At 34.9% G+C, this 25,047-nt stretch overlaps 1 pseudogene; it reads left to right on the forward strand.

The window, feature by feature from the left end:
* The first annotated feature begins 9,918 nt into the window (after nt 1-9,918).
* Nucleotides 9,919-24,561, forward strand: LOC111720715 (annotated as a pseudogene).
* The last annotated feature ends 486 nt before the right edge of the window (nt 24,562-25,047 follow it).

Below are 25,047 nucleotides of genomic sequence, written 5' to 3' on the forward strand. Positions count from 1 at the left end.
TCCAAGAAATTCTATGCATTGTGTGACATAGCTGCTTCTAGAAAGAACAAGAACAAGTAGGTCAATATGTCTGGAAGATAACATTAGATGTGTAAATTAAAATGTAATTTGTTAACTGTGGAGAAAGCAGTTTCAGTTGAGTGAGGAGACTGGTAGACAGATTGATGGGGGTGTAGAAGAATGAGAGAAATAATTACATACCAAACTCCCTCATACACCGAATGTTCTAGACAAATACAATCTATTTGCTGTTCTGAAGACATGACAATAAATCTTATGCCTTCTTGACTTTTTGTAGTCTCCCACATATTTCAAAAGATATTCTTCCTTGCTTCTACCCCTTCTCACCCCCAAGGTCTTTTCAAGGCTTAACTCAAGTACTGTTGCTTTCAGGGGACTTTTATTGATTTCCTTACTCATTAGTGCCCCTTTCTCTGAAATAACTTTAATATTTATCATATATTCATATGATAGATATATATCCTATAATTAGTTTTTGGTGAGCCCCCTCTATCCCATTGCACTCTTTATCCCATCCCACCTCCAGTAAAATGTAAACTCCTTGAGGGCAGGAATTATTCTTCCTTTGTACTTGCATTTTCAGGTCTAGCATAGTGAATGACACATAAATGTTTAATAGATGCTTTTTAATTGATTTTTTTTCCTCCTTATCAGATTCACCCTACAGAATTGGCTAGAAGACCTATCACCAATTCACTCTCCCAGCATAATCTCTCTGATTCATGCTATATTACTTCAGGGGAGTTTTGTTCTCCTATAGAGGATATGAATCATAAGTCTTATGGATCTTAGCCCTCACACCCACTTTTTTCCATAACAGCATCTCCACTCCCTCTTAAATGCCTTTGGAATCTGAGTGAGTATGATGGGTGGCACCTGGTAAAGAGGTTTGAATAAGGATAAATTAGGGGAAGAAGGCTGTGACAGGCTCTCCACATGAGTCAGGGGTTCTTTAAACCATTTATCCTTTCCTAAATTTGGCCTGATAGAACAGCCCTAGAGGGAAAAGGAATAAATACTAAATGTTAAAGAAAAGAGTTCTAGTAAAAGCTTGCTGACTTTTCTCAGGGGGATATTGGAGAGTAATTTTCTATTAAAAATATAAAGGGTGGAGAAGGTCTTTGAATCCAATTTCTTCTAGTCTAACCAAACAACATCATTTTAAAACGGAAATTGGAAGCTAGTAGTTGTTTCTACAACAAGGGATGGATTTGTGGCCTTGTTCTTAAGAAATTAAGCCTTTTTTGGGGGGGAGTCAAATGTGGGGCTGCTCTAAAGCAAGCCTGGTATTGGCAGGTGTTTGCCTTTAGGGGCTAATGGAAAGATTGTACAAGTCTAAGCAAGCCCATCATTCTCCAGAAAAAGCAACCTTCAAGAATCTTTCTTAGGGGTTGATTTGTTTCTTGGCAACTATATTGTACACAAAATGATACTGAAACTAATAGTCCCTGGACAATAGTGTCATTAATGAATAGAAACTTCCTTGTTGAAGCAGCCACAATCCTGAGTGGCTTTCTTATTTTTTTAAAAATGAAGTAGCAATTACTACTTAATGTAATAGACTCTGATAAAGTGGTTTGACCATGGACTTGGATTCAAGAAGTTCTGGGTTCACATTTCACCTCAGGCTCTTACTGGCTGTATGAGCTTGGGTAAGGAATAAATCTCTTTGTATCAGTTTCATTTCTAAAATAAAGGAATTGGATTTGACCTCTTGATATATCTACTAGCTCTGTGATGATTCTGTTATAGATGGGAGCTCACACTATCATTTGATGTTCCACATTCCAAAGAGGCCAAACCAGAATTCACTTATAATCTCCTATTAATTTTAATTCGGTACTTCAATGCATTAAAAACATTGAATGAGATAAACTAAATGAAGACTTTTTATAGAAATGTGGCCTCAATCTATACTTCTATAAATGACTCAACAAGTAGTCCGCTAGTGTCCCCTCCAGGGGACTTGAAACTGAACCTCCTAAAGCAGATTATTCTGCTTTTGGAAAGTCTTAATTGTTTGATGAATTCACCATTCTTTAGAATCTTTTGGTCTCTTTTTTAGGATCTATTCATTGTTCTTTCTTTTGCCTTCTGGGGCCAAATGAAATGAGTATAATCATCCCTTTGGTTCTTTTTGGAATTCCTATGTTCTTAAAGTCTCCCATCCTTTAACTCCTCCCATGCTGAGGCAGCAACAGCACTAAGGTTGGAGTCAAAAGAATGAAATGTGTTCATTATAGCTTAGTAGCTTCCATTGGTGTGACTTTGAGCAGGTGATTTTACCACCCTGGATCTGATGAGGTTTGAATGCCTTCAATTCCTGGTGGTGATGAAGTTAGTGGCAATAAGAGAGTTGTTAAAATCCTTTAATGGGCCACAGGTTTAAAGTGAAAGAATTCACTTATTCCCGAATTATTAATTGAAAATGAAAGTTTATCTGAGATACCACTACACACCTGTCAGATTGGCTAGAATGATGGAAAGAATGTGGAATGTTGGAGGGGATGTGGGAAAACAGGGACATTAATACATTGTTGGTGGAATTGTGAATACATCCAACCATTCTGGAGAGCAATTTGGAACTATGCTCAAAAAGTATCAAACCGTGCAAAGTCTTTGATCCAGCAGTGTTTCTACTGGGCTTATACCCCAAAGTGATCTTAAAGAAGGGAAAGGGACCTGTATGTACAAGAATGTTTGTGGCAGCCCTCTTTGTAGTGGCCAGAAACTGGAAACTGAGTAGTAGATGCCTATCAATTGGAGAATGGCTGAATAAATTGTGGTGTATAAATATTATGGAATATTATTGTTCAGTAAGAAATGACCAACAGGATGATTTCAGAAAGGCCTGGAGAGACTTACATGAACTCATGCTGAGTAAAATGAGCAAGACTAGGAGATCATTATATACTTCAACAACAATACTATATGATGATCAATTCTGATGGACCTGGCCATCTTCAGCAATGAGAAGAACCAAATCAGTTCCAATGGAGCAATAATGAACTGAACCAGCTACAAACAGCAAAAGAACTCTGGGAGATGACTAAGAACCATTACATTGAATTCCTAATCCCTATATTTTTGCCTGTCTGCATTTTTGATTTCCTTCACAGGCTAATTGTACAATATTTCAGAGTCTGATTCTTTTTGTACAGCAAAATAATGGTTTGGTTATGTATTCTTATTTAGTATTTAATTTATACTTTAATATATTTAACATGTATTGGTCATCCTGCCATCTAGGGGAGGAGGTGGGGGGAAGGAGAGGAAAAATTGGAACAAAAAGTTCTGCAATGTCAATGCTGAAGAATTACCCATGCATATATCTTGTAAATAAAAAGCTATTAAAAATAATTTAATGCCCAAAACAAACAAATAAACAAATAGTTATCTAATAAATTTCAAAAAAAGAAAATGAAAGTTTATTGTTGGATAGAAACCAGTTTGCTTAGAGACTGACATCTATAGTGGCAAAGACCTATTAGGGAAATGGAATCTTATGCTGAGAGAATGCCTTCTCAGCTGGCAGGGTCCTAGCAAATTGCTTGGGCCTTTTGCAAGGAACTGAGCCAAAGGAAGCCTGCTATATGGGCATCCTGGTGGGGGACTGGGACAGCCTAAGCTGATCAGACAAGGATTTTTCAATTGAATGACAATTTTGAATTTCAAAAAGATCAATGGATCAATTTCAAAAAGATCAATTTGCCTCTGAATAGTGTTGCTTCTTTTATCCTGGGGAGATGGGCCTTCTCTAGTCTTCTTGGAGCCCTGGAGATCCTGATCTCTGAGATCAGAAAAGGGACACAACACAGTTTAGTGATAATCTTAAAGGGAACACAGCTTTCCCTCCCTCTTCAGATCTATGTCTCCTCATCTACAAAATTAGGGACTTTGTCTAAACCAAAGCTTAATAAACTGGGGATTATGATCCCATATGGGGTCTCACAACTGAATGTGAGAGTCATGTAATTATAATTTATTATCATTAAATATCTGATTTACATTCTTATTTTATAAATCCATGTACCTGGAGTTGCATAAAAGTTTCTATGGTGAAAATGGGTCTTACATAGTGATGGGGTGCAGCTTCTAGGGGAAATATTGCAATAACTCTGAGGTCCCTTGATCTTAGGAGCACTATTGTTTTAACAATCTGTCAATAATTATAAAATCTACTGGCCTTAGGAATATTATAGCATTGTCCTACAAACATTGCTGACTGTCAAAAACATAATCTGTTGGTTAGTAATAACACAGTTCCTAAGGTAATACTGAATAGACTCCCTCTCAAACCATGATCTGTAAGTCATAAAATTAGCAAATAAGCAATATGAAATTCCTGGTCTCTCTAACTTTTACCTATAAATATATTTCCTTGCTTCTGGTTCTTTGTTAAATTCTCTTGGAACTTAGCCTACTTCAATTGGTGTTACAATTATAATAAACTTGTCCTTTGACTTGGAGAAGAGGTCAAGTTTACAAATTCTTTTGAGATACCTTGTGACACTACTCTGCAACCTCAACCTTTTGGAGTCTCATTTGAACCTCAACAAGTGGAAAAAGTTTAAGAAACCCTGGTCTAAGCCAAGAATTTTCAATCTTTGTTTTTTTTTTTTAAATTCATGGACTTCTTTAGCAGTCTGCTGAATCCTATGAACTCCTCAGAATTCTTTAATGTATTTGGTAAATACATGTTACCAAGACCAATTATATTGAAATTGTAATGCCGGAGAAACTGAGTAAGGCAGAGATTAGAGACCAATTTAATAGTTTATTAAATGGAGAGCTATACTGGGACCAAATAGATCTTGGTCCCAGGGCTGGACAAGACTATCATCTCAAAGAATCCAGCCCTGAGTATTAGCAAGATTTTTTATAGGGTAACAAGAACAATGACATAATGGGGGAGGTACCTGGATGGGGGTAACCTAATGGGGGAAGGCACCTAGGATGACACAATGGAAGGAGGTACTGGAGAGGTTACTGATATTCTAATGATGTCTAAAATGGATAGACCTTTATTCTGTCAAACATTAAGAAGGAACGATTATAGCCTAAAGATATAAAACCTTTATCTCATCAACATTCAGAGAGAAAGGTCATAACCTGAGGCAGAATAACTAAATAGTACAATGGAGAAACTGGGTCAGGACATTAAAAGGGAACTGTGGCATAACAAAATAATTATATGTATAAATAGCATCAATATATTTATCATTCTAGTTTTCTTTCTCTCTCTCTTTCTCTCACTTTTTCTCTATCCATTCATGGACTTATTATTAGATTAGGCATATTAATTTAAGAAAACCACATGCCAACATAATCTGTATTTTATTGTATTCTTATTTTATTAAACATTTCCCAATTACATTGTAATTTGATTCTGTTCTATTCTGAATGTTGACTTCATGTAGCCATTCTGATGGAGGTGAACTTTGAAACTGTGTCCCCTTTAATCTGTAAAAGACTCACTCTGAAACTGTGCTTTGATCTGTAAAAGAAGGGAGATTCAGGTCTCAGATTCCAGAGAGTCTGGGAGGGCATACTTTCTAGACTGGAAGATAAGTGGCTTCATTCAATTGGAGATCTTGGGTAAATCACCCCCCATTGATCTTTTAGGTAGCCATATCCCCATTCATGAAATTCCAAATTCTGGGGAAAAAGCCTTCAAAATAATTTCATTCAATTGGGAGATCTTGGTCTGATAATCAGCTCAAACTGCCTCTAGCCTGCCAAGATCTGCTCATAAAATAGGTTTCTGTTAGCACATTCTTTGCAAATCTCCTCATTAAGAGATTTGACCACTGAAAAAGAATTTCTTAATGAAAAATAAAACTTCCTTTTTAGCCACTGAGATTTTGGGTTCATGAATTCTTTCACACTGGACCTGTGCCAAGACCATAGGGAATTCTCACATCAATTCTCTACCATTAGAACCACATCAGTTCCATGTTTTTTACCTCTGGTCTAGATCATATTCATAATTTCACCTCTGTGATTATGATACAGTTACAAATTAAAATAAGACTGATTCATAGTTTAAAAATAAAACTTTCCCACCAATACAAATTACAGTATTCTATGGAATATTGCAGATAGCTTATAAGAGTTACTGTTATTAAAAATTCATTGCCATATAGCCAACTAAGTGGTGAGTTTCTCTGAACTCAACTAGTCTGATCTTCAGATAACAGGCCTGCCATCTTCCAGTACTTGGTAGAGCCTTCTAGAACCATTTGGTAGAATTTTGATTTCTACTCACAAATATTTAAGAGACTAAGAATTTTTTTAAGACCATGATGAGACATTGGCAGATCACTGTTTGAATAGAGTATTTATCTCAACTATCTTCTCCCTATTTTATATTTTCCTATATATAGTGCTTTCACATAAGTTTCCTTTAAATTTCTAGAAGATTAGTGTGTTCTTTTTAAGGGCCAAGCAGTAGTGATAGTAATAGCTTGGAAACTGAAAAGAACTTTGGTGAGCTGTGACTTCTTGGTCAGCCCCCTAGCCCTAATCTCTAAAATTGTGGGATTAGAGGCTCACAGATATATGAAGTTATTCTACAATCAGAGAAAGCCAGATATTAAATAAGCAAAAACAAATAAGGAAATCAGACAACAACCTCAATATCTTGCATTGTATGGCTGTTGTTATTCACATGGCATTAGCATGAAGACATCCTAATATAAGAATTATGATTTGCAACTTTATAGATAAATTCAGAATGTCTGCTTCCTTTGGCTTGAGATATGAAGGTAAAAATATGTAGAAATCCTACATTACTTTTGTCTTGCCCTACCCATTCTAGATAAATGAAAATGCATCAGATACAGAAAAATAATCTCCAGGGAATTGAGCCAAACATTTTCTACAAGCCATATATCCTTACACGAACTCAGATTAAGGCCGCACTGCCAAGATTTCTTTTGTATAGTTGCATTTCATTTAGAAGAGACTTGGGAGGTGAGGGGAAATGGAAAGGGAAGGAAGAAGGAGAGAGAAAATAATGAGGATAAAATAATTAAAACTTGTTATTGAAAAGAGCACAAACATATAGTTAGAGGTTTGTGTACTTATGGATGCATCCATCTATAAATATAGCATTATCTATCTATCTATCTATCTACCTACCTATCTACTATTATCTATGTAAATAATTGATCAGACTTTTTATTTAATTGGCGAGCTTCTGGTGAGGACTTTTTTTTTTTTAAATTAATTTAGAATAACACCTTCTTTGCATTTTATCATCTTAGAGAGTTACCTGGGGACAAATATATTGTGACTTGCCCAAGATGACACAGCCATTCTATGTCACAGATAAAATTTGAGCCCAGGTTTTCCTGAACCTAGGATAAAATTTTTAAGCATTGCACTATAATTCCTCTCACCTAGTACTCAGTAATAGTAAATAAATGTTTATTGATTAATTTCTTGATTTCTTGAACAATAAAATGGAAAAACCAGCACTTGAACTAATTCCTTTACAAGGTGGTTATAAAGAAAGTGTTTCACAAATTGTAGAGTGCTGGTATATGAATAAAAATAGTAATAATTATTTTTATAGAATGGTAAATGAGAACTCTCTTGCAAGAATAGTAATAGATGTTTGTAAAATAAAGTGAGATCAGATGACCCAGACTTGACGTCATTATTGACCAAGAACATAATGAACATTATAAATGCTCAGAAATGATTTAGATTCACTCACTCTTTTGATGTCTACTAAAGAGGTGAATTGAAATTAATGCATACTGTATGTTAAAGATTACTCAGAACACAAATACTTCCCAATTTCCTGCAAAACTTTATCAGGACTCATTGTTTTGGGTCTCTTTCTGATTAGTTTAGTGGATGGTTGATTATAATTTGCTTACATACCAGTTTAAGTTACTGGTATTATTTGAATAGTTTTTGTTTAAGAATGTGAAGGTAAATTTTTATTAGCTATCAACCCTTTTGCATAATCAATCAAAACAAATTCTCTAATGAACATTTCTTAAAAGTATTGTTATGAGATTAGAGCTAATAGTTCAATTTGGGATGGTTTATTGTAAAATTCCTTGGCCCTAGTAAAGCTTGGTGGACTCATGCTTTGGCTTCTGGAATAGGCATTAATATATTGTTTTGGCATCTAAATACATACAAGGTGGAGTTAAAAGTGATATTCCCTGTCTCTTCCCCACCATCTATCTTTAATTTCATTTTGTATATATCTAGAAGATATTCCAGGTTCTGTGACTTGACTAGGCATGATGGACAATTGAGCCCCATTGGAGTGGTGTTAATTGAACCTCTCATCTTTTGAGCTGAGAGGGGCCTTTTAGAGTACCTAATAGAAATCTCTTACATAATTGAGGCCAAGATCAATTGCTCTTTGACATTTTTTAAAGGCACTTTTGATTATAGGAGCCCCAAAAATGTCTGCAGGTGTTTAAATAAGTCTATAAAGTGCACAATCTGGATCAACAACCTTGAAATGCAGTGGTGATGGCAGTTTGTTCATGAGATATAAGAACTTCTTTAGGTCTTTGGCTGTTGCTTATCCCTACCTTCTGTAGATCTATTTCTCCTCATATGTCAGTTTGACATTTACCCAAACTTCTGCATAATCCTACCCTAATTGACATTGCTTTAATTTTCTTAAGAGGTGGTTTTGGTACATCTCCTAAAGGACCATTTTTAACTCCCAGAAATAAATTAAGATGCCAACCAGTTAGATAATAGTTGTTCCTGGTTTGACAAAAACTCTGAAATACAGAATTCATGAATCTTTGGAAGACCACAGGGGCATTGCTTAATCTAAAAGACATCACATACATGGCATTTGAATTGTCACTCACTTATTTGGAATTCTTTTCTCTATTCATCGTTCTCACAGATTTTAATGAGATCAAAAGAACAATATGATTTAGTAGATAGGATGCTGTTTTTAAGACATGGGAGATCTGGCTTCAAATCTTGCCTCTTAACAATTACTAGCTGTTTAATTCTATGAAAACTACTATCCAAACTACAGAGGGTTGTTTTAAAATTCAAATGAAATAACATGTGAATACAGTGCTTTGAAAACCATAAAGAATTTTTTTTTAGATGCTCATTATTATTATTTAGCTCTGGTTTGGTGAAAATGCTTGTTGTAGGTGGACCAAAAAGGGCAGAGGCTTTGTTCCCATACTGAGCTGGAACTGAGAGGTCAATATTGGTAAAAGAGTCATACTTATTCCCATTTTTATATTTCTCTCTTCATCTGTCTCCTGGTCCTTAGCTTCTGTCAGTTCTCACCTAAAGTTCTATCTTTTCATGAAGCCTTTCCAAGTCCCCATTAATGATAATTTTTCCTTTTTAAATAATCTGTTTATCCCATATATATATATATTGTTTGTATATATACTTTCTCTCATTAATTAGACCATAAATACTTTGAAGGGAGGAATTGGTTATGTGGGTTTTTTGGATTTTTTTTGTGTCCTTAGAATTTAGCCTAGTACCTGATTCATAGTACATATTTAACAAATGTTGTTGACCTGACTCAATAAATAACATATGTGATCTGGTAAATGAATTATTTATGGAGTGTAGAGCCAGATGGCAAAGTAAAGCAGGAAGTCATGTGAATTCTCCCAGATTCACCTCCAAACAAGTATACAATAATGCCTCAAAACAAATTCTGGAGCAATGGAACCAATAAAAAGATGGGGTAAAACAATTTTCCAACCTTAGACAATTTTGGAGGTTAGCAGGAATGGGCTGTCTCACTTCAGTAAAAGGAGGATGCAGTTCTGTGCAAGCAACATCTGGGCACTAAAGCAGTAGGGTACACCATAGCAAGCCAGTAGTGAGACTTGAATTTTGGCATAGGTCAATGGCTAGGCTCCATATCACATGGTACAGCAGCCAGAAGCTCCATGTCTCAACCATGTTAGGTCAATGGAGAGGCTCAGTGTCACCCAACATAGTGACCGGCATTATGGTGCTGGCCAGCAGGTAGGCCCATTCCCCCAAGGCATGAGGTCAGTGGTAAGATCCCTCCATTCTAGAGGCAGTTTTTTTTTTCAAATTCAAGAATCTCAAAATAGGCTGGAAAAAGAGCAAAATATGAAAAAGAATCTGACCATAGAAAGTTACTGTGGTGTCAAGGAAAATTAAACACAAACTCAAAAGAAGACAGCAATTTCAAAACATTTAAATAAGAAGCCTCAAAAATGTGAATTGATCTAAAGTCCAAAAATAACTTTTCAAAGAACTCAAAAATGCATTTGAACATCAAATATTAGAGGTAGAATAAAATTCAGAAAAGAAATGAGAGTGATGCAAGAAAATCATGAAAAAAATCAACAATTTGGTCAAGGAAAACCAAAAAATGGATAAAAGATATGTAACAATTCACTAAAAAAATGACTTCTTAAAAAATAGAATTGTCCAAATGGAAAAGAAAGTACAAAAACTTACTGAAAAAAACAATTCCTTCAAAAAATTGGAATTGTGCAAATTGAAGCTAATGATTCCATGAGATATTAAAAACAATAAAACAAAATCAGAAGAATGAAAAAAACATAGAAGAAAATGTGAAATATTTTATAGGGATACCTGAAAGCAATGATAAAAAACCCCACCCAGTATATGATATTTTAATAAATTATCAAGGGAATTGACATATTAAGAAATTATCTTTTTTTTTTATTTAATAGCCTTTTATTTACAGGATATATACATGGGTAACTTTACAGCATTAACAATTGCCAAACCTCTTGTTCCAATTTTTCACCTCTTACCCCCCCCCCTCCCCTAGATGGCAGGATGACCAGTAGATGTTAAATATATTAAAATATAACTTAGATACACAATAAGTATACATGACCAAAACATTATTTTGCTGTACAAAAAGAATCAGACTCTGAATTATTGTACAATTAGCTTGTGAAGGAAATCAAAAATGCATGTGTGCATAAATATAGGGATTGGGAATTCAATGTAATGGTTTTTAGTCATCTCCCAGAGTTCTTTTTCTGGGTATAGCTAGTTCAGTTCATTACTGCTCCATTAGAAATGATTTGGTTGATCTCGTTGCTGAGGATGGCCTGATCCATCAGAACTGGTCATCATCTAGTATTGTTGTTGAAGTATATAATGATCTCCTGGTCCTGCTCATTTCACTCAGCATCAGTTCGTGTAAGTCTCTCCAGGCCTTTCTGAAATCATCCTGTTGGTCATTTCTTACAGAACAGTAATATTCCATATTTTCATATACCACAATTTATTCAGCCATTCTCCAACTGATGGACATCCATTCAGTTTCCAGTTTCACTTACTACAAAAGGGCTGCCACAAACATTCGATGACATACAGGTCCCTTTTGTTCTTTATAACTCTTTGGGATATAATCCCAGTAGTAACACTACAGGATCAAAGGGTATGCACAGTTTGATAACTTTTTGAGCATAGTTCCAAACTGCTCTCCAAAATGGTTGGATTCGTTCACAACTCCACCAACTAATGCATCAATGTCCCAGTTTTCTCAATCCCTCCAACAATCATCATTATTTTTTCCTGTCATCTTAGCCAATCTGACAGGTGTGTAGTGATGTCTTAGAGTTGTCTTAATTTGCATTTCTCTGATTAATAATGACTTGGAGCATCTTTTCATATGACTAGAAATTGTTTCAATTTCTTCATCTGAGAATTGTCTGTTCATATCCTTTGACCATTTTTCAATTGGAGAATGGCTTGATTTTTTATAAATTAGAGTTAATTCTCTATATATTTTGGAAATGAGGCCTTTATCAGAACCTTTGACTGTAAAAATATTCTCCCAGTTTATTGCTTCCCTTCTAATCTTGTCTGCATTAGTTTTGTTTGTACAAAAACTTTTCAGTTTGGTATAATCGAAATTTTCTATTTTGTGATCAGTAATGATCTCTAGTTCTGCTTTGGTCATAAAGACCTTCCCCTTCCACAGGTCTGAGAGGTAAACTATCCTATGTTCCTCTAATTTATTAATAATTTCATTCTTTATGCCTAGGTCATGAACCCATTTTGACCTTATCTTGGTGTACTGTGTTAAGTATGGATCAATGCCTAGTTTCTGCCATATTAGTTTCCAATTTTCCCAGCAATTTTTATCAAACAGTAAGTTCTTATCCCAAAAGCTGGGATCTTTGGGTTTGTCAAAGACTAGGTTGCTATATTTGTTGACTGTTTTATCCCTTGAACCTATTCTATTCCACTGATCAACTAATCTATTCCTTAGCCAATACCAAATAGTTTTGGTAACTTCTGCTCTATAATATAATTTTAGATCTGGTACAGCTAAGCCACCATCATTTGATTTTTTTTTCATTAATTCCCTTGAAAATTCTTGACCTTTTGTTTTCCATATGAACTGTGTTGTTATTTTTTCTAGGTCATTAAAATAGTTTTTTGGTAGTCTGATTGGTATAGTGCTAAATAAATAGATTAGTTTAGGTAATATTGTCATCTTTATTATATTTGCTCGCCCTATCCAAGAGCATTTAATATTTTTCCAATTGGTTAGATCAGACTTAATTTGTGTGAAAAGTGGTCTGTAATTTTGCTCATAAAGTTTCTAATTTTCCCTTGGCAGATAGATTCCTAAATATTTTATATTATCAGTAGTTACTTTAAATGGAATTTCTCTTTGTAACTCTGACTGTTGGATTTTGTTAGTGATATATAAGAATGCTGATGACTTATGTGGGTTTACTTTATAACCAGCAACTTTGCTAAAGTTGTGGATTATTTCTAATAACTTTTTAGCAGAATCTCTGGGGTTCTCTAAGTATACCATCATGTCATCGGCAAAGAGTGATAATTTGGCTTCCTCATTGCCTATTCTTATTCCTTTAATCTCTTTCTCAGCTCTTATTGCTATAGCTAGCGTTTCTAATACAATATTAAATAGTAACGGTGATAGTGGGCAACCTTGTTTCACTCCAGATCTTACTGGGAATGGTTGCACTTTGTCTCCATTACATATGATGCTTACTGATTGTTTTAAATAGATGCTGCTGATTATTTTAAGGAAAAGTCCATTTATTCCTATACTCTCAAGTGTTTTTAATAGGAATGGATGTTGGATTTATCAAATGCTTTTTCTGCATCTATTGAGATGATCATATGGTTTTGTTAATTTGGTTATTAACATGGCCAATTATATTGATAGTTTTCTAATATTGAACCAGCCCTGCATTCCTGGTATAAATCCTACTTGATCATAGTGTATTATCTTGAAGATGATTTCCTGTAGTCTTTTGCTAATATCTTATTTAAGATTTTAGCATCAATATTCATTAGGGAGATTGGTCTATAATTTTCTTTCTCTGTTTTCAGCCTACCTGGTTTAGGTATCAGTACCATGTCTGTGTCATAGAAGGAATTTGGTAGGACTCCTTCATTCCCTATTTTATCAAATAATTTATATAGCATTGAGGGCCAATTGTTCTTCAAATGTTTGGTAAAATTCATGTAAATCCATCTGGTCCTGGGGATTTTTCTTAGGGAGTTGTTTAATTGCCTGTTCTATTTCTTTTTCTGAAATGGGACTATTCAAGCAATTTACTTCTTCCTCTGTTAGTCTGGGAAGTCTGTATTTTGGAGGTAGGTCATCCATTTCACTTAGGTTATCAAATTTGTTGGCATAAAGTTGAGCAAAATAACTCCTTATTATTTCTCTAATTTCCTCTTCATTGGTGGAAAGTTCTCCTTTTCATTTTAAGACTACTAATTTCATTTTCCTCCCTCCTTTTTCTAATCAGATTTACAAAGGCTTATCTATTTTATTGGCTTTTTCATAGAACCAACTCTTAGTTTTATTAATTAGTTCAATAGTTTTTTACTTTCAATATTTTAATTTCTCCTTTTAATTTTAGAATTTCCAATTTAGTATTTGATTGGGGTTTTAATTTGGTCTTTTTAGTTTTTTTAGTTGCAAGCCCAATTCATTAATCTTTTCTTTCTCTGTTTTATTCAAGTAAGCCTCTAAGGATATAAAATTCCCTCTTATTACCGCTTTGGCTGCATCCCTACAAATTTTGGTATGATGTCTCATCATTGTCATTATCTTGAGTGAAATTATTAATTGTATCTATAATTTGCTGCTTCACCCAATCATTCTTTAAGATGAGATTGTTTAGTTTCCAATTACTTTTGGTCTATTTCCCTAACTTTTTGTTGAATGTAGTTTTATTGCATCATGATCTGAAAGAAAGCATTTACTATTTCTGCTTTCTTGCATTTAATTTTGAGGTCTTTATGTCCTAATATATGGTCAATTTTGAATAGGTTCCATGAACTGCTGAGAAGAAAGTATATCCCTTCTATCTCCATTCAATTTTCTCCAAAGATACAACATACCTAATTTTTCTAATATTCTATTTACTTCTTTAATTTCTTTCTTATTTGTTTTGTGGTTTGATTTGTCTAATTCTGAGAGTGCAAGGTTGAGATCTCCTACTATTACAGTTTTGTTGTCTATTTCTTCTTGCAACTCTCTTAACTTCTCCTTTAGGAAGTTGAGTGCCATACCATTGGTGCATATATGTTTAATATTGATATTGCTTCGTTGTTTATGCTACCCTTTAGCAGGATGTAGTTACCTTCCTTATCTCTTTTAATTAGATCAATTTTTACTTTTGCTTGATCTGAGATAAGGATGGCTACCCTACTTTTTGACTTCACCTGAAGCATAATAGATTTTGCTCCAGCCTTTTACTTTTTACTCTATATGTATCCCCTGCTTTAAATGTGTTTCTTGTAAATAACATATTGTAGGGTTCTGACTTTTGATCCAGTCTGCTATCTGCCTCCTCTTTATGGGGGAGTTCATCCCATTCACATTTACGGTTAGAATCACTAATTCTGTATTTCCTGCCATCCTAATAACCCCAGATTGTGCTTTACTTATTCTTGCCTCCCCCAACCCTCTTTCCCCTTTTAAACTTATGTACCCCTCTTGTATCACGATACTTATCCTCTTTATAATCCCTCCCTCCCCACTTTGCGTCTTTCCCCCTTCCTTCCCTTATTACTCTTTTCTTTTCCTTTTCCTCTCCCTGTTTTTATAATGAGAGATAATTTTCTCTAAAACAAATGTCAATTATTTTTTCTTTGAGCCAACTCTGATGAGAGTAAGATTACACAATGTTTCCTCCCCTCTCTAAATTCCCTCAGATATGATAAGTTTCCTTAGCCTCTTTGTGGGATGTGGTTTCTCTTTATCCCTCCTTCCCATTCCCATCATCCTTTCATATCTCTTTTTATGTTATATCAGTACAATCAAATTGTACATGTATTCTTTTTATATCCACAACAGAAATACAATTCTCAAGAGTTATTTTTTACTTTTCTGCATCTCTTGAGTTCTATTCTTGGAGATCAAATTTTTGTTTAGTTCTGGTTTTTCTTCAGAAACAAATGGAATTATTTGTTTCATTAAATTCCATCTTCTTCCTGGAAGAAAATGCTCAACTTAGCTGAGTGTTATTCTTGGCTGCATCTCAAGTTCTTGTGCCTTCGAATATTTCCAGGCCCTTCTTTCCTTTAATTAGAGGCAGCCAGATCTTGGGTGATCCTTATTGTGGCACCTCGGTATTTAAATGGTTTTTTGGCTCTTGTAAAATTTTTCCTTAATCTGATAGTTCTGAAATTTTGCCACAATATTCTGGGGTTTTATTTTAGGGTTTCTTTCAGAAGGTGTTCGATGAATTCTTTCAATGCCTATTTTACCTTCTGATTCTATTACATTTGGGCAGTTCTCTTTGATGATTTCTTGTAAAATAGTATCTAGGCTCTTTTTTTTCATCATAGTTTTCAGAAAGTCCAATAATCCTCAGATTATTCTCCTAGATCTATTTTCCAAGTCTGTATTTTGCAAGTAGATAATTCGTGGTTTTCAGTTTGTCATTTTTTTGTTTTTGCTTGACTGATTCTTGCTGTCTCAATGAATCATTAGTTTCAATTTGTTCAGTTCTAATTTTTTAAGAATTATTTTCTTCATTAGCTTTTTTTACTTCTTTCTGTATATGTCCAATTGAGTTTTTGAATGTATTGTTTTGGTCTGTGGAATTTTTTTCCATTTCCTAATTTTTTTTTAGTGAATTATTTTCTTTTTCAATTCACAGATCCTACTTTCTTCGTGTTCTTTGTCTTTTTCCAATTCAGGATCCTACTTTCTTTTGAGTTCTTTGTCTTTTCAATTCACAAATCCTACTTTCTAGTGAATTCTTTATTTTTTCAATTCGTATTTCAGGAAGTTGTTGCTCTCTTATAAGGCTTCTCTTTTCCTTCCCATTTATCTTCTAACTCTCTTTGAGACTTTTAATGGTCTCTTCTATGAGAGCATTATGTAAGGAGGACAGTCTGATTCATTTTTGCTGTTTGAGTCTCTTCAGGTTTGCTGACCTGCTCTTTTCTGCTAGAAGCTGTTGATCGTTCTTTTCTCTTTTTATTCATGTTTAAAGCCTTTAGGGTGAGTCTCTAGGCAAGGGGTTCAGCTTCCTCTGCAGAGCGGGAAAGATGTAAACCGATTTCGGCCCAGGTATGGGAGTGCTCTGAGTGAGAGTTTTCCTTCCCCAACAGGAAGTGGATTCAGCACTGGCCGAGCTATCAAACTGCTTAGTAGGGCTGAGTGGATTATCGGTGCCCTTGGCGAGAGACTAGGGGTGAAAGTGTCACTGCCCCAGGCGGAGCCTCTTGTGGGACTGTGAGTATTAGCAGCTGACCACAGACCACAGACCCAGACTGAGACGCAGACCTCCACAAACTCTCCAGCTCTCTGCCTGATGCAAATCGCCCTGGAAAGCTCTATGGCCCTAAGCCGAGCTCCCCATCTGGCAGATTGGAGCTAACCTGGCTCGTCCTCCTGCCGTGCAGGATCACAACTACCCCAAGGAAAAGCCCGTACATGGGTTGGGGCTACGCTGTGCTGAGATCTGTGCCTTCACCCTTGGTTTGAGACTCTCCTGGAACCTATTTCCTCCCAGTCTGCGCCGATCTCCCCGGCCCTTGAACAACCTTTTTGGCGAGACTGCAGATTTTCTTTGCGGTGAGTTGTTCTACTATTATCTTTACGAATTGTAGCAGTCAAGACTATTTTTGAGGCTCGATATAATATTGATAAAGAGGGTAAGAGAAGAGCTTAGAAAGTCGCGTGTGTCTTCTCCGCCATCTTGGCTCCGCCCCAGAAATTATCATTAATTATCACATTAAGAAATGATCAAATAAAAGTTTACTGATATCCAAGAATAAGGGGGCAAAGTAGAAATTGGAAGAATCCATCAATCATCTTTTAAAGATATCTCAAAATGAAAACTCCCAGGAAGTCAAACTCTAAAATTCCCAGGTCAAGAAGAAAAAACTGCAAGGAATCAGAAAGAAATGATTCAAATATCATGGAGCCACAGTCTGGATTACATAGGATTTAACAACATCTCCATTCAAGGATCAGAGAGCTTAGAAGTAATGTTCCAGAAAACAAAAAAGTTACAGCAAAGAATCATCTACCCAGTGAGACTAGGTATAATTCTTTGAGGAAAATGGATATTTAAGGAAATAGAGGATTTTCAAGCATTCTTGATGAAAAGAAAAGAGCAGAACAGAAAAATCTGATTTTCAAATTCAAGACTCAAGTGAAGTATAAAAAGGCAAACAGGAAAGAGACAACATAAAGAATTTAAAAAGTTTAAATTGTTTATTTTCCTACATGAAAAGATGATAATTATAACTCTTAAAAACTTTACCATTATTAGGGCAGAAGGAGTGTGGGTATAAGTTTCCTGTGAGGGAATGATATATTAAAAAAAAAAAAAAAAAACAACAGCAAAATTAAGATGTGAGAAAGAGGATTGCATTAAGAGAAAAAAATAGGGAGAGGAAAAATAGAGTAATTGATCTTACATGAAGAAGTACAAAAGAGTTATTATAGTGGAAGGAAAGGTGGGGAGGATGATGAGTATTACTTGAATCTTCTCATCAGAATATTCTCAAAGAGGGAATAACACACTTTCAATTAGGTATAGAAATTGATCATACTGTATAGGTTAGTAGGAGAAGAGCAAGACAGGACAAGGGGTGGGAGATAGATAGAAAAGAGGAAGGATTGGGAGAGGCAGTGACCAGAGAAGGGACATTGTGAAAGAAAATAGATAGAGAAATAAATCGATAGAGGAGTGAGAGACAGAAAGAGAGAGAGAGAGAGAGAGAGAGAGAGAGAGAGAGAGAGAGAGAGAAATAGAGACAAAGAAGAAGAGACAAAGAAACAGAAGGAGAAAAAGTGGAAAATATTATAAAGGGAATCATAACTATAAATGGGATGAAATCATCAATAAAATGGAAATGAATAGCAGAATGGATTAAAAACTAGAATCCTACAATATATTATTACAAGAAATACAGAGTATATATATACTGAAACTCTGAAAAGCTGTACTTGAATCTGAGACTGCAGAGCACTTAAGGCTAATTACTTATTCAGTGTGAGATAATGGTTCTCTCTATAGATATTTATATGAGATGGTGCTGTGATGGCTCTCCTCACCACTGGTGCTTGCTGAATGGGTGGTGGTGAGGTAATCATAGACAAGGATTAGAGGGGGGAGGGAGAGAGGTTAGAGTTGCTGGGCTGCAGGATAAGTAGGAGAGAGGCTTGAGGCTCCAGACTCCAGAGTCCAGGATTCATCTTTGGCAGGTCATGTGGCAGCTTACATGCTTCCTTCAGTTCTCCCCCTAAAGACCAAGGACTTTGATTGATCCTGACTCTGACTGATCCTGAGGCCTCCAGAGAGTTAGCCTGGACATTATAGTTAAGGGATATAAGCAGACAGTTTTCCGATGAAGAAATCAAAGTATGTATAGTCAACTAAAAATGTTCTAAATCACTATTGGAGAAATGCAAATTTAAATAGCTATAAAGTACCACTTCACAGCTATCAGATTGGCTATGTCAGAAAAAGAAAATAGTATTACCTAATTTTTCTAATATTCTATTTACTTCTTTAATTTCTTTCTTATTTGTTTTGTGGTTTGATTTGTCTAATTCTGAGAGTGCAAGGTTGAGATCTCCTACTATTACAGTTTTGTTGTCTATTTCTTCTTGCAACTCTCTTAACTTCTCCTTTAGAGTTGGATGCCATACCACTTGGTATATATGTTTAATATTGATATTGCTTGTTGTTTATGTTATCTTTTAGCAGGATGTAGTTTCCTTCCTTATCTCTTTTAATTAGATCAATTTTTACTTTTGCTTGATCTGAGATAAGGATGGCTACTCCCTGCTTTTTTGACTTCACCTGAAGTATAATAGATTTTGCTCCAGCCTTTTACCTTTACTTCTCCCTGCTTTAAATGTGTTTTGTAAACAAATATTGTAGGGTTCTGACTTTTGATCCAGTCTGCTATCTGCCTCCTCTTTATGGGGGAGTTCATCCCATTCACATTTACGGTTAGAATTACTAAATCTGTATTTCCTACCATCTGTAATACCATTTCCTACCTACTGTAATAAATTTGATAACCTAAGTGAAATGGATGACTACCTCCAAAAATATAGACTTCCCAGACTAACAGAGGAGGAAGTAAATTGCTTGAATAGTCCCATTTCAGAAAAAGAAATAGAACAGGCAATTAAACAACTCCCTAAGAAAAATCCCCAGGACCAGATGGATTTATATGTGAATTTTACAAACATTTGAAGAATAATTGGCTCCTAATGCTATATAAATTATTTGATAAAATAGGAATGAAGGAGTCCTACCAAATTCCTTCTATGACACAGACATGGTACTGATACCTAAACCAGGTAGTGAAAACAGAGAAAGAAAATTATAGACCAATCTCCTAATGAATATTGATGCTAAAATCTTAAATAAGATATTAGCAAAAAGACTACAGGAAATCATCTCCAAGATAATACACTATGATCAAGTAGGATTTATACCAGAATGCAGGGTTGGTTCAATATTAGGAAAACTATCAATATAATTGGCCATGTTAATAACCAAATTAATAAAACCATATGATCATCTCAATAGATGCAGAAAAGCATTTGATAAAATCCAACATCCATTCCTATTAAAACACTTGAGAGTATAGAATAAATGGACTTTTCCTTAAAATAATCAGCAGCATCTATTTAAAACAATCAGTAAGCATCATATGTAATGGAGACAAAGTGCAACCATTCCCAGTAAGATCTGAGTGAAACAAGGTTGCCTCACTATCACTCAAGTATTTATTTAATATTGTATTAGAAATGCTAGCTTTAGCAATAAGAGCTGAGAAAGAGATTAAAGGAATAAGAATAGGCAATGAGGAAACCAAATTACACTCTTTGCCGATGACATGATGGTATACTTAGAGAACCTCAGATTCTGCTAAAAGTTGTTAGAAATAATCCACAACTTTAGCAAAGTTTCTATTATAAAATAAACCACATAAGTCATCAGCATTCTTATATATCACTAACAAAATCCAACAGTCAGAGTTACAAAGAGAAATTCCATTTAAAGTAACTACTGATAATATAAAATATTTAGGAATTTATCTGCCAAGGGAAAATCAGAAACTTTATGAGCAAAAATTACAGACCACTTTTCACACAAATTAAGTCTGATCTAACCAATTGAAAATATTAAATGCTCTTGATAGGCTAGCAAATATAATAAAGATGACAATATTATCCTAAACTAATCTATTTATTTAGCACTATACCAATCAGAGTCCCAAAAACTATTTTAATGACCTAGAAAAATAACAACAAAGTTCATATGGAAAACAAAAGGTCAAGAATTTCAAGGGAATTAATGAAAAAAATCAATGAAGGTGGCTTAGCTGTACCAGATCTAAAATTATATTATAGAGTAGAAGTTACCAAAACTATTTGATTGGCTAAGAATAGATTAGTTGATCAGTGGAATAGATTAGGTCTAGGGATAAAACAGTCAACAAATATAGCAACCTAGTCTTTGATAAACCCAAAGATCCCAGCTTTGGGATAAGAACTTACTGTTTGATAAAAATTGTGGAAAATTGGAAACTAATATGGAGAAACTAGGCATTGATCCATATTTAACGCAGACACCAAGATAAGGTCAATATGGTTCATGACCTAGGCATAAAGAATGAAATTATTAATAAATTAGAGGAACACAGGATAGTTTACCTCTAGACCTGTGGAAGGGAAGGTCTTTATGACCAAAGTAGAACTAGAGATCATTACTGATCACAAATAGAAAATTTTGACTATACTAAACTGAAAAGTTTTTGTACAAACAAAACTAATGCAGACAAGATTAGAAGGGAAGCAATAAACTGGGAAAATGTTTTACAGTCAAAGGTTCTGATAAAGGCCTCATTTCCAAAATATATAGAGAATTAACTCTAATTTATAAAAATTCAAGCCATTCCCAATTGAAAATGGTCAAGGATAGAATAGACAATTCTCAGATGCAGAAATTGAAACTATTTCTAGTCATATGAAAAGATGCTCCAAGTTATTATTAATCAGAGAAATGCAAATTAAGACGACTCTAAGATACTACTACACACCTGTTGGATTGGCTAAGATGACAGGAAAAATAATGATGATTGTTGGAGGGGATGCGGAAAACTGGGACATTGATGCATTGTTGGTGGAGTTGTGAATCTAATCCAACCATTTTGGAGAGCAGTTTGGAACTATGCTCAAAAAGTTATCAAACTGTGCATACCCTTTGATCCAGCAGTGTTACTACTGGGATTATATCCCAAAGAGATTATAAAGAAGCAAAAGGGACCTGTATGTGCATGAATGTTTGTGGCAGCCCTTTTGTAGTGGTTAAAACTGAAACTGAATGGATGTCCATCAGTTGAGAATGGCTGAATAAATTGTGGTATATGAATATTATGGAATATTACTGTTCTGTAAGAAATGACCAACAGGATGATTTCAGAAAGGCCTGAGAGACTTACATAACTGATGCTGAGTGAAATGAGCAGGACCAGGAGATCATTATATACTTCAACAACAATACAATATGATGACCAGTTCTGATGGATCAGGCCATCCTCAGCAATGAGATCAACCAAATCATTTCCAATGGAGCAGTAACGAACTGAACCAGCTATGCCCAGAAAAAGAACTCTGGGAGATGACTAAAACCATTACATTGAATTTAATCCCAATATTTATGCACACTGCATTTTTTATTTCCTTCATGTTAATTGTAAATATTTCAGAGTCTGATTTTTTGTACAGCAAAATAACGTTTTATATGTATACTTATTGTGTATCTAATTTATATTTTAATATATTTAACATCTACTGGTCATCCTGCCATCTAGGGGACGGGGAGGGGGGTAAAAGGTGAAAAATTGGAACAAGAGGTTTGGCAATTGTTAATGCTGTAAAGTTACCCATGCATATATCCTGTAAATAAAAGGCTATTAAATTAAAAAAATAATGGTTGAATATCCAAGCTACAAAAATTAATAACAGAAATATCAAAGCTCTAAAGCCTTTCATTAATTGATAAATGCTCAGTGGTTATGAAAAACAGTTTTCAGAAGAATTGCAGATTACTAACAACCATACAAAAGAATGCTCTAGATTACTTAATAGGAGAAATGCAAATCAAAACAACTCTGAAGTTTCACCTCAGCCAACCTAGCAAATTGGCAAAGATGGTAAACAATGGGAATAGTCAGTTTTAGATGGCTGGTAGAAAGACTGAAACACTATATATTGATAGTAGAGCTGTGAGCTGTTACAACCACTTTGGGAACTTATTTAATTATATAAAATGACTAAAACATCCATACCCTTTGACCCAGAGATTCTATCATTAGGTATATACCTCAAAGAGGTCATTGATAGAAAGTAAATCTCCATTTACATTACCACATTTCTAGCAGCACTTTTTGTGGAAACAAAGTAGATGTTTGTTGGTGATTGGTGAATAGCTGAAAAATTATTGCTCATATATAAAGGTGGAGTTGAAATAATTTGAACAACAGCTCTGATGCATTTATCAGGTGAAAACATCTCAATAAATCATTTAATCAAATATTTTAGCATAAGTATGAAATGATTTTGAATAAGAGACTGGATGGATTGTAATGAATTTGTATAGGGAGTCTAATAGTATTAAGAGAAAGACTTTTGTTACGCTCTTTGATGCCTATATAAAACAAGAAAGCTACCTTCAAAACTAATACAATCACATAAATTGAGAGGAAAGAACATCACTGCTCTTCATCTGAGGAGGCATTGTCTTCTCCGCCCCTTTTAAAATTAAAGCTTTTTATTCTCTCTCTCTCTCTCTCTCTCTCTCTCTCTCTCTCTCTCTTTTTCTATACATATTTCCACAAATATCATGCTGCACAAGAAAAACAAAATCAAAAGGAAAAAAATGAGAAAGAAAACAAAATTTCATTTTCAGTTTTTCATGTTCAGTTCCCACTGCCCTCTCTCTGGGTGCAGATGGCTTTCTTCATCACTAGACCACTGAAACTGGCCTGAATCATCTCATTGTTGACAAGAGCCATGACCATCAGAATTGATCATCCTATAATCTTGCTGTGAGGCATTGTTTTAAAATGAAACAAAATCCTCATCTTTGTTCTCAATCTCTTATGCCTCCTTGGAGAGAGGAATAGTTCCAAGGTTCAAAGACATCTGGAGGATTTTGTACTTCACATTCTCCAATTATCATTCAAATAACATCCTAGGAAGAGCTGACAATACTGTTTGCATCAGGAACTAAAAACGAATGGAAGCAGATTCAAGTCTCCACAGTGAGCCCACCAGAAAAACTATTTCATATCTAAAGGGAACCTTTTGAGAACTCTTAACAACCCCTTTTCCACACATATTCTAAGTTTGAACTCACTTTCCTGTGGACTATATTTGCTGGTAGGAGAACATGTCACAGATTTTTGGGAGATGTTTTGTATCAATTGTTATCACAATGCCAGTTCAGTAATAGACAAGGTGCAGAATGATAGGCCATGAATTACCCACTGGACTGCCAGACCCCCAGGCCTATACCAGTGTTAAGAAGTATCAGTGGCTGATGCACACTACTCAAACCTTTGATTATGAAGAGTTTGAATCACGCATCATACTTAGCACCAAGAATTCAATATATTCTGAACACCAAACATTCTTCAAACTTACTCTGTACAGGCTTCCAGAATATTTCCTACCCTATGTCCATGGCTGGTGCTACCAAAAGCTCTGCACAAATATGAAGAATATTAGAAATAAGATGTGGTTCTCTTGCTGCAAAGGAGGAGAGGGAAGACCAATTGGTGGTGATTATCAGCCTAAAGAAAAAGAGGGTTTCTGGCAACCTGAATCCAGTGATAAAGACCAGACTGATAACAGACTTATAAAGACCTAAGATGCTCATTGAAAAGAACCCAAATGAGAATGGAGATGTCACATGAAGTTATTTGACAGATGAGGAAGATAATGCAAAGTTTTAGAGAGAGAATGGCATTGTGAGCAGAGGAGGACAGGACAATATATACTAACAAGATAAAGCAATGCTTTAATGAAGGAGTTCAAGAATCACTGCTAGAAACTGTTGCATTTCAAAAGAGGAATGGAAACAAAATAACTTTTTGTGTAGTTGAAATAATAATGTTGTTGAAGAAAAAAAAATTCTCCCTCCAATCTTTCAGAGTTAACTGTAGCGAAGTTAGTGGAGGAAACAGACTTTCTCTGAAGATCCAGTTCCTCAGTGTAAGTGTAAGTAACTTAAGAGCATGAACTATACATTACTATAATGGGATCTTACTGTGATATGAGAGATGAAATACAGAGAAACATGGAAAGACTTGAAGTCTGAGTGAAGTAAGCAGAATCAAGAAAATAATATATTTGCATCCATGTAAATGGGGGAAAAACAACTATGAAAATCAAAATGAGTAAAAAAAAAGTTGCTTCCAGCTCCTTTGTAGAGGTAGTCGTGATAGGGTCTATGTGTATACACCAGGCCTTTTTAATGTGGTGCTTGA

The sequence above is a fragment of the Sarcophilus harrisii genome, chromosome 4 (genome assembly GCF_902635505.1).
Source record: "Sarcophilus harrisii chromosome 4, mSarHar1.11, whole genome shotgun sequence".
NCBI classification, from domain to species: Eukaryota; Metazoa; Chordata; class Mammalia; order Dasyuromorphia; family Dasyuridae; genus Sarcophilus; species Sarcophilus harrisii.